At 46.3% G+C, this 18,774-nt stretch overlaps 1 protein-coding gene across 1 annotated transcript in view; it reads right to left on the bottom strand.

The window, feature by feature from the left end:
• Positions 1–18,774, bottom strand: part of SHOC2 (SHOC2 leucine rich repeat scaffold protein) — a 62,214-nt gene that overhangs the window by 38,808 nt on the left and 4,632 nt on the right. The window lies entirely within an intron of this gene.

The following is an 18,774-nucleotide window of genomic DNA, read 5'->3' as shown; positions in this document are numbered from 1 at the left end:
TCACGCAGGAACCCTCTCCTTCATGGCATTCCACCTTCTGCACCAGTTCATACAGCTGCTAATCAAAATCCATTAAGAAATATTTTGCATGCTTGAACCATCATCAAGAACTAGAACTACAAGAAACTTGTAGCAGAGCTTCAGCAGCTATTTTTAATTGCACAGTTACACTGTGTTTGCTTACTTTCAAGTATAAACATGTGTTCAAAGAACACACCAGCAGGCTTTGCTCACTGTACTCATTCACATAAAAACAAACCCAATAAAAAACAATCTATTTGGGGACATGGTAAGGAGGGCAAGACATTTCACCTCTGCAGCAAACCTGGCTGTTTACTAGCAGAGCTCACAACCAAGTAAAGGACTTGGGCAGCTTGAGAGCAGCAGCTTTTAATTTTGACGTTTGCACCACTGGAGATTTGTAAAGCAGCACAAGCTAGTTCCTTATTGCATGATGAAGATTTTACGCCCAGCTTTTACACCATCCATTAACCTGCCCTAATCTCCAGCTTACCAGCCTCACCACGTTCTGTTTTAAGACTTGCTCTCGGCACCGTGTCATCTACACGCTTGCAAACCTCCAGCAGTAGGAAATGCAATGACTCCACATGCAAAAATGCAACTGACTGAGGGGTAAGAGCCTCAAGTGTCTGTCAGCTGGTTTTCAGCACTAAAGGTGGCAGAGCCCAGTACTAACACTGCCAGGTTCTAAGGGCTGGTAATACTGAGAATTTTATTACATAGCCAGACCCTGAAGTGCCCCCTCACCCCTACAAAAAAAAGGCTGTTGCTCTCATGAGATTTCAATTCAGTCAAGTTTAAGCCTTGACAAGAGGGACTCAGTTAATGCCTTATAGGCACTGCAGAAGCAGGTTTTGAGGGAGACTCGGGGAGGAAAGCCAGTGGGAGACCAGTGCTGGTGAAAGGAGCTCAGGAGGGCAAATGCTCCAAGCAAGCTGCGTGCATCTCACTGTCTTCACCAGCGATGACTTGCAGTCTGAAATAAACAAGTGGGTGGGAGGCGCTCCCTGTTACAGCATGCCACTTTAATGTTTCATTTGACTGTGAGGGACAAAAAATACATTTTTGCCTATACAAAACAATAAAAATTGAAAAATGAGGATTAAAATCAGATCAAAACAGAAGTGTCACTACCAGGTATTTCAACTTTTCCTCAAAGTTCAGGATGTTAGAGGCAGTCAGCTTGTAAGCAAGCAGCAGAGGTAGGTGTCTAATGCACCGAAACGAGAGCAGAGCTCAGGAGGGCAGCAGGCCTTCAAAACACACACCTTGTCCACCACGACAACAGGCCTGCGATTAAATGTACTGCACCTGTCTCTTCTCCCTGTCCTGGGGATTTTAATTACTGCCCGAGACCACAAAACACACTTAAAATAGGCTGGGAAGGTTTAGACTCTGTTTTTAAACCTAGTCCATGCAGTGACTGCAGCGGTGCTTCTAGGAAGGAAAGCAAAAAGCCTCCGGTGAGGAATTCTGCAGTCCGGCTGTCCCAAAGCTTGACCCAGCAACCCTGCTCGATGCAGCCAGCACGCACACAACGAGATGTTTGGCCTCACCTAAGCACCTCGACAGAAATGTCACTGCTGCTGCGGATCGCTCCGGCTAACAGGGTTACTCACAGATACAGCCCAGCAGACACCCAAACTTCTGAAGGACACGAGCATCACTGCATATAGCACAGAGGAAGCTGAATATTTTTCAAAAGGTTATTCACATTTTTCAAGCCCTTTTCATTAAAGGACAAGAGTCACCATCAATTCTACGCGAGAGCCCAACAAGCACTCATTGTATTTCAAAAGGAGAGCTTCTTTTAGAGATATTTTTAGCAAAAGGAAATTCAGTGAAATTAGCCAGTTCTGCCAACTACTTCCATTTTCCAACGCTGTTCAAGCTGACTTCCTGGCAATATTAATTGACATAAAAACATTTAACTGTGTGCTGGACATCTTGGAAAATGGAGCAAGGCTCCTGCTTGGTGCAGCGTATGAAGGAAAATACAATTTTTGGAGAAGTTAAGGAATATAACCCCTTGCCTGTTCCAAATATATATATATATATATATATATATATATATATATATATATATATATATATATATATATATAAATATGTGTAAATAGTTATAAATAACCAGCATCAGAATTTTCATTTGCTCTTCTTTATATCTGGCAAGCAGGTCAATACACCTGGGCTGTTCTGACAAAGCTTCAGAAACAATTTCAGCCCAAGCTGTACCACCTTCCGTAGCCGCCTGGCAGGGTACCCCATCCACCTCATGCACATTGGGAACCTCAGTAAAGTACACAAGGCATTGGAAAGAGATTTCAGCTTCTTTGAGGACCAGAACCCAAACCATCCGTGCAATAAGAGCTTTATAAAATAACACAGTAACGTAAGAACAGCAGTGTTTGTAATTCCAGGAATACTACTACACTAATGACCTGCGACTTGGCAAATGAATACTGGTGCTCGCAGTCATTATCTAATAAAATACGGTGCTGAGATACAGCACTCACAGCACATCGCCTTACAGAAGGGCCACTGTGCAGTGCCCCTTAAACACTGACAGCCCGCTAAGCCCTTTCGGATATCTTCATCTGCCGGAGGAACACACGTTACGTGTTTCAGCAAACAAAACAGGTGCTTCAAACCACAGGTACATCACGTACCCAGAATAATAAAAAATTAAGGCATTCTATTCACTAAAGCCTAATACATTACACCCAAATCAAATACAGTTTTACTCATTTTATAATATAGCAGGAGGCCTAAAGGCCTGAGTTTAAACTGAAACTTCCTCATTACATGTATAGTTTTATCTTAGGGGATAGGGATGATTTTGCTCTTTACTCCAGTTGTACTAGACTTGACCCAGAGGCACACAGCACGGCTCGGGCTTTCCAACCCAAATCACAGGTGAGGATCACTGCTTATTTCTTCGACGTGGTTCGTGCTCAATCAGCTCACACTGACACTCCAGAGTGAGCAGTGATTCCCCTACACAGTAATGATAATAATAATATAAAAATAAGTGTTTTGAGGCAGCAACGCTGATCGAGGAAACTCTTGATCAGACCCGAGTGGCTTTTAGCAGCAAGGCAGAGCTCAAATGCTGTCTAGGAATGGCAGCAACACCTGCGCGCACACAAACAAGTCTGAGAAAGTTACTTCTTAAAAGTGTTTGCCTTTTACTTAAGATAGCGGGGGATATCTCAAAAACACCAGCACACGAACGAGCAATGGCTGAAACTTCAAGTTCAGCCAGAGACCTTCCCTTCTCAACACCACATATGCAAAAAGCGCCGGTCACTACTTTCATTTCTAAACCCCAAAAGCCGAAGCCGAGCAGCCGCTTGCAAACGAAGCAACTTCTCTCCTACGATTTCCTAGCTTCAGCCATCTGACCCGCAGCGTTCAGCTGTGTGAGCGCAGCTGAGCTCCTGCTGCCGGCAGCAGAGCGCTGACTCAGCCGGCGGGCGGACGCGTTGCTCCTTCGAGCACAACCCTCACCCTGAGGCTGGCCGACAGCAGGGACCGGCTAGCCACCACGTAGCCAGAGATCACAGAGGTAGCCAGGATCTAGCTGACAAAAGGAAGGCTCCCGGGACATGCCGGCCAGACACTTGGTGTTTTCCTTCTTTGGGCAGAAATCTCCCTTCGGCTCCGAGCTCAGGGCTGCGAGCGGCAGTGTAAGGCTGCCACGGGGTTCATGCCAACTGGATGGCTCTGTCAGGAAGGCAGGCCACTAAATTCACCTCGGTCCCCTCGATGAACGGCCAGCAGATGGTAGCTTGCAGCCTGCCCGCCCATCTCGCCTGATTTCAGTGCATCTGCCCGTGGCCCCGCTCCCCCCTAATCCCCTCCTGCACAGAGGGGGCAGCCTGCGTGCTGCGGAGCTGGGTAAGCGAGCGGGCACGGAGCCTGACAGCCCGCTAAGACCTTTTGGATATCTTCATCTGCCAGAGGACCACAGCCAGGACCACGCTGCCTGCTAGCTGCAGAAGGGCCGAGCACGACCTGATCTGGTGTCCCAACACAGCCAGGAGGTGCAGGGAGTGACTGCACAGCCTTCACAACAGGGCAGGGCCAGCAACCGGGCCATTTTTTTGAAGGCTTGCTCATGTTTTAGCTGTGGTTTCTTCAATCTGGAGACAAATTTGTAGCTATAAGCATATAATTACAGATCCATGTGCATTTACAGCTTGCACCACTATGAGCAAGTCAGCTTCACGAGGCGTTTGGACGCTGAGCACCTTGAACTTCAGGACCCAGGCGCGACCTCTGGGACATCCCTTTCCAGATGCCTACACTGCACTTGATTCCGCAGCAGAGACACAGGCACACAGGTGTCACCATCCCCTACAAAGCTTTTGAATCCATCTTTCATCCCCTGCTCTCTGCGGGTTCTGCAGCGCGCTGCTATGTCACACACCAAAGTCCAGATCCACCACGACGCACGGTCACATGCCAGCAGGCACCTACACCCTAAGTTCCTGGGTAGTAAAAATAATCTTTTGTGCCCTGCCTTTGAGCACATCTAGCAAATACAAACAAGTGTATAGTGTTGTGATTCATGCTGTATGCTCCAACATTATCTTTATGCAGCATTTGCTCTTTTTCTCCTTTACAGAAAGGAAACCAACCCCAGCTCTTGGCCAAGTTACACCACTTCATGTGTCTCTAGAAACAGACTCTGAGAGGGACTACAAAGAATCCTGCTAAGTCCCCGAGGCAGCCTATTTCCAGCTGTGACGAGGGAGTTTCTGCATGTGTGGTCCCCCAGCACACACCTCTCGGGCTGCATCTCTCTGCTTCCACGGGAACTCGTGGGATCGGCCGGCAGCCCGACCCCATCCCTCCTAACACGTGAAATTTGAAAATCGTAACTTGCTCAGCAAAGCACGCTTCCTCGCCTTCATATAGGTCCTGATAACTAGAAATGCCTAAAAACGGGTTATCCAAAACGGACACGGCTCTAGGGAAATCCAAGAAAAAAACGTAATGAATGAAATTCAAGAAGTATTTTTTCTTTTATCCGTCATCTCCTCTGAGCAACAGAAGCAACATCTCAGCACAAAGCAACCAAGCAGGAGACAAAACAAGAAGGACGGGTGGGAGAAAAAGTAAACACACAAAGCAACAACGGAGTAAGAGGTGCTCTCCTCACGTGACATTGAGCTTACAGAAAGAAGGACAAGTTGCATGCTAAATCCGAGCCACAAACATTTCTCTCAGTAGCATCCTACCCAAGTCTCTACCAGCAGCACAATTACCCAAAGACAAAGCAAAATTATCGGTTATCGTAGCACTTCTCCTCATTTCAGCTCTGAATGCGATCCAGAAAGTTTGCTCATCTTCTTCACCAGGCTTTTATGTAATAATTACGACCATTTTGCAGAGTTCAGTGCTGGATGACTCTCAGTGCCTGCGTTTTCTGACCATAATTAGTGACTGCAAGTCACAAGATCCCTTTGCAGAGGGTTACCCTGCTAGGAAAACAGCCTATCTGAAAAGCAACTTAAAAGGCACTTTTAACATAATTCTGAAGATGAAAAGGAACGGTGCCTGCTGGAACACAGAGCACCAAGAGCCAAAGCCACAGTGCCTACATATGGCAGCTCCTCGCTGCGCGGAGCCTGGCCCCTGGTAAAGTTTTTCCTAGCTCAGATTATTTGCAGTTCTTGATCTTCAATTAAGAGAAAAGAGACAAGTCTGGGTTGGTTTCCTTGAACACCTAGTTTAAATATAACTAAAGGACAGAAATGGACATATGCAGGAAGATTTACTTTCCAACCAACGTCCGTGAGTCTGGAAGATACACAATGTCTGGTGAAGACCAAAAAAACACGTATTTACCCACAAGCTTCCAATTATAAATCGCCTCAGTTTTCAAAGTCGTTAGCATAACTCGCAGCTAACCTGCTCTCAGAAAATAAATCTCTTTCAAAAGATTGGCATTCTTCATAAGAAGAGATAACGACCACAATCGGAATCAGATTTGCTCCTATTTAAGCCTACATTTCCCCTTCATTGCAACTAAATTAAATAAAATTGCTTTGAAAACTGCACACGGATGAGCTGGAGTTGTTTCCTCCAGGAGGACGTTTTTCAAGAAGTTTACATTATGTATTTAATACGGGGAAGCAAAACTTCACAAATTCAGAATACTCTGAATGAAGAATAAGGAAGGTACAAAGGCCTGCACATCTTCCCCCGTTACTGCTTAACCAGGGGTTTTTACAGTACTGGGCTTTGTTTGCTTTTGTTATCTGACCACCTCAGACACACGCGTCGTACCTGGTCAAAGCAAACTGGTTCAGGCCAAGTGAGCATACAGAAAGGGAGGGCAAAGCAGCTGCTGCGCCTCAGAACGCAATTTCTACCTCTGCTCTCGTTTTCCAGCACACATTTGCCTGTGCGTGCCGTGACGGAGCACTTCTGCCTTCCAAGCATCCTCATTCAGACGCAGAACCAGGAATTGCCAGCGAGAGCTGCCGCGTTCCCTGGGTGCTCTCCAGCCAAGTTCTCGTTAGCATCTGCTGCGTGCATCTCCAACACCGAGCACGTTGTGCGCGCACAACTCCCCCTGCCTTGGGGTGCTGCAGCAGCCCCATCCTGCCCTTCCTTACCTGGCTGCACGTGGTCGAGCAGCTTCCCCATCCCAAAGACCAGCCCAGCGTCCTGCAGTGCTGCGTGAAATGGTGCCTGGCCTCGGCTGGGGAGAGGGAAGCAGCCTGGAAACACCTTGGGGAACCTCGTAAATTAGCAGCGCCACACAAACGCAGGCTCATTACACACCGCAATAAGGTGCCGCGGAATAAAATTGCTCCCAAGGCTTTCTCAAAGCTTTCAAATGTTTTCCCCCAAGAGCGAAACAGAATTAAAGCTACACGGCATAAAGCAGTCAAATATTATTTAAGCAAATCCATGTGCATTTCAGGTGATTGAGGGAGCGCTGCGTGTAGCTAGGCACAGCCAGTGTGCTGTGGTGCAGGCTCTGGTAACCACACTGACCCTTTTTAGACTTCACTCCTCAAAACTGATGTTTACTCTTGGAGGGGAAGGTGTCTGTTTGTTGGTTTTTCCCATTTGTTGTTGGCAGTGGGTTTTTTGTTTGTTTTCTTTTTTTCTTTTTTTTTGATGGGGAAGTGGCCTTGAGGGCCAAGAAGATAGGGAAAAGGTAGGACAAGTTATTTAGTCCAGGCGTTTATGACAAAGCTGTTAATAGCACGCTGCTTTGTTCGTGTTGCACGTAATCCTACCGTGCTTTCATGACACCCGCCATGTACTCTTGCTTTACACCAGGGACCTGCAGCCTGTGAAGAAGCTGCCTTGCGCCGTGCCGGATTTTGTCACATTCACTTCTGGCCACTTTGAAACCTCTCATAAGAAAACTGCAAGGAATTCCTCTGGCAACACAGGCCTGAATATTTCATACACCCCGATCCTGTTTCACCTCCTCACCTCCTACACGCTGACTTCTTTTGATATATGGCATTCCCACAGAGCAAGTCGAACGCACCGTGGCCGAACAGGCCCTTCCTACCCGGCTGAGAAACCTTCTCCTGGGCTCCCCGCGGGGTCACGGCGGCCGTGCCGAGGGGCAGAGAGCTGACACACAGCCAGCCTGGAGCACGAGCACGCCGAGAAGCATGGGGCAGGCAGCCTCGTGCCACAGCTGGAGCAGGAGTGGGCACAGGAGGCTGAAGGGCCCTGGTGGCGGCAGTGCTCGGGGGCTCCGTGTAGAGCCCAGATATAAAACACAGAGGCAGTAATCCTCACACGGGTGGCATTCCTGCTCCTTCGTGGTAAGTGAAGAGGCCCTAAGGAAGGCACGACAAGAGTAGGGTTAAGAAGCTGCTTCCACGAGCTGTTTCAGGAACAGGGGATGTATTTTTAACAATCTCAACACACAAGTTAGAGTACGAACCGCCTGTACGCCAGCTACTCCATAGAAGCAGCCTGCATACATACATTTTGCTGATAAATGCTAATTAAATGCTAATTAACTTAGCCTGTCAGTCAGTGAAAGAGTGGTATCTTAGGTCACTCCACACTGATTTTATATATCTTTTTTTTTTCTTCTTTACACAATCTTATTTAAAAAGGACACTCTAGCAGTGTAATTCTTTCAAATGTTAGCTAGCAGCTTACAGGAGTGTAAGAAAAGTCTGACAGCCCAAATTACCAGTCTTTACAGATATAAAAATAAAATAAAAAAGCAGTTTTGCAAGACTTGGATTCTAACTTTTTTTTTTTGTCCTGATGGTCAAGACATCCAGCAGCTAATGAGCTGAACACTATTCTGCTCCTAAGTAGGAGCCCGATTAAAAGATGTCACACGCTAACAATTCTGCAAAACACACGATAAATTGGGTATCTTCACAGGAACAAGATGTTTTCCTTCACAGGGAATGAAAAAAAAAAGACGAAAGAAAAGAAAACCACTGTGATCCCTTCCAAGCAGATTCTTCAAAATCTGTTCAGATGAGGCATCTTTTTTTTTTTTTTTAAAAGGAAAAAGGTCTTCAGTGACATTTTTACTAGAAATAGTGAACAACATGATTTCTGCTTGCCAAAAATCAACGGCATGATACGGTCTTCAGCACGCTTGAAAGGTTTGTATATTGTAAAAGCAGAAAGTAGCAGCAATGATAACCTGAAAAAAGTCATGGGAAAAAAATTCAGACACGAACTGAATTAAACACCAGCACACAAATCCCCTGCCATAAGAAGCCTTTTACCTTCTGATAAATTAAATAAGATAATGGAAATTTTAAAAAACTGATGAAAAAGCAGACCAGCTTAGAGCTACAAGGAAGGTCCTACCACTACCCCAGCAAAATAAAATAGCCCAAATGTGTCCTGTGTGCCCATTTCTAATGAACGACAGCCTTGCAGCTTACTGTCCTTCGTTTCAGACAGAAAACAGATGTCATTCACACGTGTAAGTCAGCAAGGAACCACCCGAGCTGTCTGTGAACATTCAGGAGTTATAAAACAAATGACTAAAAAACATGCCACCTTTACAGCGAGCAGCTCAGGCACGCCAGTGCCTCCCCAGACGGTGCCAGCAGCCTGCAGATACTCACCTTGTGCAGTACCTGGCCACATGGGAGGGACTGCAGGGCTGCACCAGGCACTGCGAGCTGGGAAGGGTAACCCAAGGGTAACCCAAGAAGTAGTGGATATACGCAGAAAGCACTCAGAAAGGTATAGAGACTCACAAGCCTGCTGGAAGGACCGAATGAGTTTTATTATGACAACTTGCTCCAGAACAACGTGTTCAAAATCAGGATGCCATGTTTGTAAATGAACACCCTGAGGATGCAAGGAGAGGGCCTGAAGAAGTGCAAAAGAGCTCCTGAACAGAGAGACAAAGCAGCTAAAACACTGGACTCCTGAACCTCTAAATATAAAAACAAGTTTTCAGTGAAGCTGATTAACTAGCATTAACAAATACTCACTATTTGTTCCTTTTTTCACTTGACCACTCTCTAAACAGTGGGAACAGAGGGAAAAAAGGCACAGAAAGACACTTCCAAGGAAAACACAAAGGACCAGAGCGAGAGGGAGGGCAGGTACAGGCAGAGAAGCCGCCAGCATTTACACCCCAAGCCAGAGCTGGAGGCCTGGGCACAGTGTGGCTGCCCGTAGGGACAGCGAGCGGTGGCACAGAGCCAGAGCAACCATGGCACAAAGGGTGGCAGAGTGCAGGGAAGGCAGGGGAGCCAGTCCCTGCCAGGGCAGACAGCCACTGCCCCCGGCCCAGCATGCGCTGCCTGGCTGCAAAGCTCCAGGGCCCGGTGTGGGGCTGCCCCGTGCCGTCCCAAACCTTTCTCCATCCCTCCCTTTGCCGCAAGGAAAGAGCCAGACAGACTACAGCGAGCCTTTGTTCCTCTGCAGGCTGGAGGATTAGCATGTGTCTGATGAATCCTCCTCCTCGCTGGCAGCCTCCAGCTCCTGTGACTCTTGGACACGAGGTGGTGCGAGCGGGGGCAGCTCCGCTCCCCCACGGCTCCTCCTTTCTCTCTCCCCTTCTTCCATTCTCTGGCAGCCTCCCTTCACGCGGAAGGTGGAAGAGAAGCTGCCATCTAAGAGCTGAACATTGTCCGTATCACACAAATTCTACCACCCCAAAGCCTTCTGCAATTCTTACATGGCCCACAAGTAACATAACTGCTCTGGCAATTCTCAGTATCGGCTCGGTACTGAAGTGTAGGTAAGTGCTCTAAGTGTGTTTTCCTTTTCTTTAAATGAAGAGATCCCTAGAATCAGCTTATACTAAAATCAGTGTCCTATGAGGTTCAAACCCCAAAACACTTCAAAGAGGGAAGCTTCAGCTGTAGGGATCCTCCCTAGGGCTCAACGTGACCTGTGGCTGGGAGGACCAGCAGCCGGAAGCAGGACTGGGAGTTTTAATCCCATTCTCACTTATTTGCCACATCTGGGGCTGTCTGTAACTCCTCAACTCTTCACATCAGCTCTGGGGAATCTGCTGCAGCTCTCTCTTCTCCCACAGCCTTAACAGAGCAATAACGTTACCACTAAATCCAGGCCAGCCGATCCCCCCCACAGCCAGGCTCACTCCTGCAGGCTGCATTCAGCGTACTTAATCCCATACAATATTCTCTCTTTCCGACTGCTAGCATTTATTAATAAAACTTGGATTTTAATTCAAGAGCTCTTAAATTAAATCTCTCCCCCAGAAGAACGTGGTATCTTCACAAGATGCTTTTGTGGGATGACTGCTTCGCTTTTACTTACAGCCACAGCTTAACCCTGCAGGAGCCCACCAGAAAACTTCCCACACGCCCTTCCATTCGTTGGCCATTGTACTACTCTGTCCAGCAAACTGCATGCAGCTCCAAAGTGGTATTTTTGTATAAGAAAAAAAAAAAAGCTCAGTGCTTGAAGACTTGTTGCCCTAACAGCCCTGCCACCTCTCCTTCCAAAAAGAGGAGTCCCTGATGCTCCCCTCCGGCCAGTTCCGTGGATGGCTACGAAGCTCTGCTGCCCTGCATGCCAGGACATGATGTTGATGCTCGCATACCCGGCACATGAAGCTGCTAAGAGAGACAAAAGCTTGGATGTCACACAGAAACTAGATCTCATAAAAATACGCAACAGAACTTACCGCCTTCCAGCACAGAGCAGATGACATTTTTCTGTGTGAATCAGATCAAGACAGAGATCCCGTAAAATAACCTCAGCAGAAACAAAACAAAAAACCTACGTGTTTTAAAACTGAACTTAAAAGGTTAGGGGGGCTGTTTGAGAAAAAAACCGTTACAGATTTCATGTGACCACACCTCAGACGCTGGATGTCTGCACACACCACCGCGAATGTGAGGTTTTCAATACCTGGGAGTGAGCAGAAAAGCAAGACGACGTCTGCTTCACCTGCCACACTGCATAAGGTCGGCAAAAAGAGAAATGAGTATCTAAGCACCGATTCATTACAGTTTGATCTCTCTCTGAATTCAGCTTTAACTGTCACAAACCATTTTAAATACTGTCACAATCCAGAGTACTGTAAAACTGGAGCCCTTACAGGCCCCTATGGCAAGAAACAACTCTGGGTTTCCCCTCTGGGATCAGAACTAATTGCAAACAGTAATTACATTTGATCGCTATTTTTGGGACCTCAAATTCCTGTACTTACAAGCAGCTCCCAAATGCAGGTGCAGAACTGAAGAGCAACTCAATCAGCAGTGAAATAAGGTTATTTACTGTAGTGCTAAAGTAAACTGAGAGTGTAAAGTTTTCGTATTTCAGACAAGGCACAGTGTTTTTATTTTGATATTTTCAATAATACCAAAAACTTGCACATATCCCTACACTTAAAAAAAAAAAAAAAAAAGGAAAAAAAAAAAGCAAGCATGAACCCAGCAGAGGACAATCAAATCTTTCCACTAAAGAAATTTAGAGAAACTATGGTAGGAAGCGCAGCTGTTCACCACAGTTCTCAAAAAAATGAAGTTGCAAACTTGTAAGAAAATACGATCACTCTTGGTTAATTTTTTTTTTTCAGCCATTAAAATCTGTACTTTAACTGAAATTTAACAACTAATAATCTAGTAACTAAAAGGTCCTCTTCAGAAAACTAGAACACAAACAAGAAGCAGGAGGCACAGCCAGAACCCACCATCTCCCCAGCACCTCCTGGGGTTCCCTTTCACTTCTTCAGCCGCGGAACCACCAGAACACCGCCTGGCTTCAGGGATGAGTCCAGCCCTGCGCCCCTAAACGTGGAGGGAATGTTTCGGACATTTCTAGAGAGCAAGATGGTTGCAATGAGCATGCTTAACTCTTGAAGTCTTATTTTAAATAAATAAATAATTAATTTTAAAAAGAGATAAAAGAACAAATCTGAATGGAGCCAAAAAAAAACACCATCTGTTCGAGTTAGATATTCTTTCTTGCCTCTATTAATGTCAGGAGCTCTCATTTCATCACTTATTATTTCTAGGTATTTTTTTTCCCAATATTAAAAGACTTGCATAAAAGGCACATTACTCCTTCAAGAATCACTACATGTCATCGGAGGAAAAAAAAAAAAAATCAGGGAGCAATCCACAAGTGAATTTGGCAAGCTTCACAAACCACCGCATTGCAAAATAATCCTTTTCTTCTCCCTTCCTTTTTGTTTTATAGCTTGCATATAATGGTAGCATTACACCAGCGTCAGCATACGAGAACACCTCATACTGAACAGCAAACCTCCCAGGCAAATGGAAAGCTTGATTCAAAAGAATCAAATGCCTTGCACCAGAGAATTAGTCTGCCCTACGATCACGTGTTTAAGTGCACGTATCAAAAAGAAAAAAAAAACTCATTTCAATTTGTCACTTTTCAAGGTTGGGTATTTTATTTCCATTAGCCCGTAAGCACTAGGCAGTGCGAGAAGCTGTGTGTTACCAATCAGAGCCAAACGCTGCTCTCGGATACAAAGTGCCCGTGGTCACATCAGAAGAAAAAGGATTGTCCAACCTGTCCCCCTCGATCCATTGGTAACAGAACTGATGGTGCTTACAGCTTTGACAGCAAGGAAAATCAGAATTCAGATGAATCCTAAATGCTAGAGCTGTGGAATTGCCACCTTTATAATCGATCAACGTAAACCTCATACTAAAAGTGGTCAAAGCCTGGGCAAAAAGGAGCGTTTCCAGCACCAACCACGCTCTGTCCCTGTGCTCCTGGTGCCTGAACAGCGGCACGGCTTGCAGGGAACGAGCAGATCACACACCTGCTGTGCATATGGACGAACCATCAAAGAACAACTGCAAGAATGTAAACTTGTTAACAAGTTCCTTAGTCTCTCATCTCGTTCATAAAACACTTTCTACGACGCTGACTTTAATTTAAAAATCAGAACTGAAGCAGATAGCCCAGGCTGTCACCCACCTCGCCCCCCGCTGCCTGAAGTTGCTCAGACAGCAAGCTGGCTCCCGACAGGCAGGCAGAGGGCCGGGCGCTCATTTTACACTCTGCCGTACGCACTCTCCCTACTTCTGTTTTAAGACTTTATACATCTAGCTAGGCTCCCAACCAGGAACTTGATGGTTGAAGGCTCCTGCCTACCAGTTACTTGCAGAAAGCCTGGGCACACACACACACACACGCTCTGGGTCAACACAAACAGGGGCAGTGTAACACATTGCTCTGGGATGAGGGAATGCAGACAAGCAGCTACAATGAGTAGCTTCTGTGCTCCAAATTTACACCTCCTTACCTTGCATTAACTCATTTCGGTGTCACAAAAGAAGATATTCATTTACAACGAAGATTACGGAAACTTTTCTTGGAGCATTTCTTATTTGCTGCAACTCTGTGTGCTGTGTTTTCACTGTTAATTGAGGGGCTTCAAAGATGAAGAGACCAATTGTGAAATTGTACAAAACGTGATGGGAAAAGGTCAGAAATGTAGCAGTAAAGGATGCTGCTGATCACCACGGGACACAGCTGATCAGCTTCTGTTACAGATTTCTGAAACCCTCCCATGAAGGCAGCCAACAGGCTGGCCCAAAACCAGGAGTCACTTACAGACGTACCACAGCCACCTTGGGACCCTTTTGGGCACCACACTCACTTGTTGCCGCACCACATGCCCAGAGATGTGGCACGTCGCTGCGTGGCTCCAAGTGCTGATGACCATTTCACAACAGCAGCCGTTTGGCACCCACTGCTTTGCCCTGGCAGCAGCAGGGAGCAGGCTGCAACCCACCTCGGTCCTGGCTCGGGGTGAGCCGGGCAGGCTCCCACCAGCTCACAGCATCCAGTCTCTGTTCCTACTTCTCATGAGCTTCCCTGTAACTTCTGCGCCCTGGCTCCTCCATTCCAGTGCAAAAGGGGCAGTATGCTTATCGCAGAAAAATGTCAGAAGGTTAATTCAAAGCCTTGAAAGACTACAAGGTATTTTTGGTACCATAACAGCGAGTTTGGTTTGATTTTTGTGTGTGCTTTTGAAGCAGAACACTGCATCAAAAGCCAACGCGCATCTTGAGATATGCAAGAAGTTGTTACAGAAGAGAAAAACTGGTTCCCTATTCTCATCTCTTTCTCTTTTATTTTTACACAACCCGATTTTGAGCAAATCATTTCGGTTTTTGTTGCCACAGGAGGGCAGGAGCATGTAACACTACTACACCAGTTTCTTAGAGAGAGCAGAACAAGCAGCGGGAGCCGGAACGCAGCAAGAGCCAAGGCAGAGACCCGGAGCGTGATGGAAACTCAGTCATACCAGTGGAGTTAACTGCCTGGTAATGAAGGCGTATGCATCCCATCTGCTTGCTACAGAAGAGCTGGAAGGGGTTCAAAACCAGGCCAAGACAGACATACCGGCAAATACACGCTGCAAACACGTGATCCCTGCTCAGAAGTTCACCCCGTTGCTTCGGACAGGGGTGAGAGCACAGGCAGGTCCGTGGTGGGACGCGAAGCGTGGCCTCGCCACGCACCGACTGCCGCTGCCCGTGGAGAACAGGCAGCGTCCCAGGGTAATTTGTTTATTCATTAATTCTGATTGCAGGAGAAAGTTCTGGCCTGCACCCAGCAGCTAATTGGTTCAATAACCAGAATCTTGGTTTAGGAGGAGAAGAAAACATAATGCCGCAGTGACAGCATGCAAGTGAAACCTCGCTGTCTGGGTGGGTTCGGCTTCGGGCTCCGAGAGAGCTGGAGCACAAAAACATCTCTCAAAGATGGTGTACGGCTGACACGCAAGGGACAACTACCAACACTTCTCTGAAGACTTCCAACAAGAGGGATGACAAATCACTATTGTAAAGATCTTCCTAACGGTGCCCCTAAAGCACAGAAAATATATTTATGGATGACGTGAAATAAAAAACCCAGGTTGTTGCATCTATTTGGCGATTTACAACTCACGCTGATAATACTTCAACTTTTGTTTCCTTCCTAACCAGGCCTGCCACACACAATATGCTATCAAGAAAGCTGCCAAACAATTGTTTGAACGTTCACAAAAAGCCGAATCTGCAGCCCACCATGCACGGAACAAATACGATCGCCTGAAATCTGCCTTGCCCTGCGTGCTGAACAGTTCAAAGGAATTAGAGGGACTTGCCAGAACAAAATTTGCCACCCAACCACAAGTTCCCATGTACCTTAATTCACATTATTTACTAACAGAAGTTTCCCTTCTAGTGAAAGCAGATAATCTAAAACCTGAAATTCACTGAAACTCGTGTGCCTGCTCGTTCTATACAATTCCCTTTAATAAGAAATACTTCAGGTTTTGCAAATACCGTACAATATGCATGGGCATTAAATTTTAAATTTTATTAGAAAAGTAATTGCCACAGATTGAGTACATTAACGAGCACATTTGAACTAAGGCTTCGTTTAACCCATTCATCCCTTCAATAAGAAAACTGTAAATCACTCCAACCTGCATACTTTATCAGATTTTTCTTGGCTTTAAAGCCTTTGACTGTATAATAATTGGTACAATCAATCCACAAGAAACAGCAAAACCAAAGCTCGTGTACTCCAAGCGTAATGTCATGACCAAGAGCAGGATGGGTTTCCATTGCCAGTCCTTCCCATTCCGCTACCACCGGCGTTTTGCAGGACTCCAGCGATGGATTCCCTGGCAGCCCCTGACTTCCTCCTTCAGGAGGTCACTTTTTCGCACTACTTTTTGTATGAAGAGCTATTTTAGACTGCCGTGTAATTGTGTTTACATATCTGGCCACCTGCTGCCTCCAGGAGCCGTATAGTTTGCTAGTGAAGTCCTTTTCTCTCTGCTACCCTCTGCGCCTCCACGCAACTGAACGCTTCCAAGCAGAAGTGAGCGTGCAGGGCAACATGAAGGATCCCCTCGGCGTGGTTATCCCTCACAGCTAAAAGCAACGCGTGCTTCTGCTTTTCTGCAGTGGCTGACTCGAGGCGGGGGGAAGGGAATACAGAAGCCCTGTCCGAAAAGCACAGAACCGCCAGCAGGATTTCACCCAACGAGGAGAATAAGGGTTGCACTCCAAGAGCTGACCGGGGTTTTTCCTCGTTGAGTTGTGGGGAGAGAGGGAGGGATTATAGGCTGGGTTTTCTGGGTTTTGTGTGTTTTGTTGTTGGTATTGGTGGGGTTTTGTTTACTTGTTTTTAAATGAGGATGAAGATAAACTCCAGTATTTTGCTGGATTAGCTGTAACATGAAAGTAAAATAAGACCAAAGCTTAGTTACAGACCTGAACCCTGCTACAGCACAACGCTCCTAACTCAGTACCTGCAGGTGCATGGTGTGGCGCTTTGGGCAATTATTTACAAATTTACTAAGACTTTCACTGCGTTGCTACACAAGCTTTAAGTTACAGTGACATTCTGACTGCCTTCTTTCATTCCAAATATAGATACGTGTGTGTATATATATATATATATATATATATATGCAACAGTTAATTTTTTTTTTGACACATGAAAACTTCCTCCCAGGACAATGATAAATAAACACGATTAATGCAAGGTATTACAAAATGGCTTATAACCTCACTTTCAGCATTAAAAAAATACAGCAGAGAACAAATCTCACTATACACATGACCGGACAGTCCGCATGCTACAAATTTCCCAGGTTGCCATCACGGCCAGTCACAGGAGAGAAGCCTCAGGCAGAGCAGAAGAGAGCAGCCCCCGTCTGTGACATTTAGGTGACCGGGACACAGACAAGAGGAAGGAAAAGAGCAAAGCCTGAGTCTCCACGATCACTGCTTCACCTTGTCTGCGAGTAAACACCGGGCCCTGGTCCTTTTTGGCTGCCAGTCAGGCAATTCTTCCTGGAAGTAATAGATGTGTTTATTTTTCCTTCCCAGTCAACACGAGACGACAGACCAACAGAGAGCTCTGACCATTTCAACTGTCAGGAGCCACCTCTTCAACTTCTTGATTTAATACTGATTCCTATTAGGATGGAAACAATGAGAGCACAGATCGAAATACCACAGCAAATCCTGAAGTTTTGCCAATATTCTCCGGAGCACCAAACCGACACAATCTGCAATATCGAATGGTAACAAAAACACAAGTCCACGGACAGTGCAAGCGTTCTGCATCTGGAGGTGTTGGGGTTTCGGGAGTTTTATTCTTTTATATTACTTTTTATATTACTTAACCTTGTGTTTCTGCCTTCACGGAATACTTCCTCTGAACTTCTGTTAGACAAAACACCAGCTTTTGACGCTGCAAGTGTTAAAAAGCTGGGCTGCAGTACTAACTGCACTGCTTGCAGCACGACACACAACGCCCAAGCCAGTGACTGTGCAAGTTCCAGGCAAGTTTAGGGGTTCTCGCAGGCGCAGCGCTTGCTGTTTCAGCAAGCTGCCCTGTCACAACTTCATTTCCAACAACAGGGTCCTTCCCCACATCGTGTACCTAACCAACTACCGCCACTTTAACACGTGCAAAGAAGCGAGAGAGCGACAAAGTACTGACATCAGATCCAAATTAAAAAGAGAAATACCCCAGCCCCGTTTGATTTCAACATCTGTCTTCCAAACTAAACCAAGTCAGACAGAGCGAGCGCTCGGCCCGCAGCTGACAGGCCAACACATACAAGGAGTAATGCAACTCAGCACCCTCCCTTAAACCTGACACACAACGTGTTAATACCAAGGCTGTGGCCACATGCAGCGGATTCAATCCCCTCACGATTAAAAAAGAGTCGCCAGGCACCTCCTAATGGCTGCGAGTCAGGTGAGTGTCACTGCTCCCTGCTCTGGCTACCAGCTCTGTAAAGCACACTTAGGACAGGTAGGCGATGGCAACGTGCCACCAGTTCCCAAAAACAGCCGCTGGTTTCAGTCACGTCGCTGTGTCGACACTTTCAAAGGAAATTTAGGGTGGTTTTGGTAAAGTTAGTCATAAGTCACTGAACATTTCAGCACCAAAACAATGGTGGCACAATATTTTGCATTCCTCATGAATAAAACATTCCCACAGACATCTATAGGCACTCTGGAAATAGAATAAATGCAAGACCATGTCTCCAGCAAACATGTTTTGCAACCCCAAATATAGTCAGTTTAGAAATAGTCGGTGAAAAACTGCTTAACTGCTTGAGGTCGTGGGGTTTTGGTGGGGTTTGTTGTTGTCGTTTCCCTCCCTCTGAGCGCCTGCATCGACCTGTGGGCTGAAGGAGTGGGAAACCAGAACATGGGTAGGGTAAAACTGCACCTCAGCATCACAGAGGGGTTTCAGAACCCCTCCAAAGCAATCCCAGCCCGGATCCAGGCCACA

This window comes from Anas acuta, chromosome 7 (genome assembly GCF_963932015.1).
Source record: "Anas acuta chromosome 7, bAnaAcu1.1, whole genome shotgun sequence".
In the NCBI taxonomy this organism is placed as follows: Eukaryota; Metazoa; Chordata; class Aves; order Anseriformes; family Anatidae; genus Anas; species Anas acuta.
The sequence above is the reverse complement of the archived record's forward strand: the minus strand, read 5'-3'. Positions and strand labels throughout refer to the sequence as shown.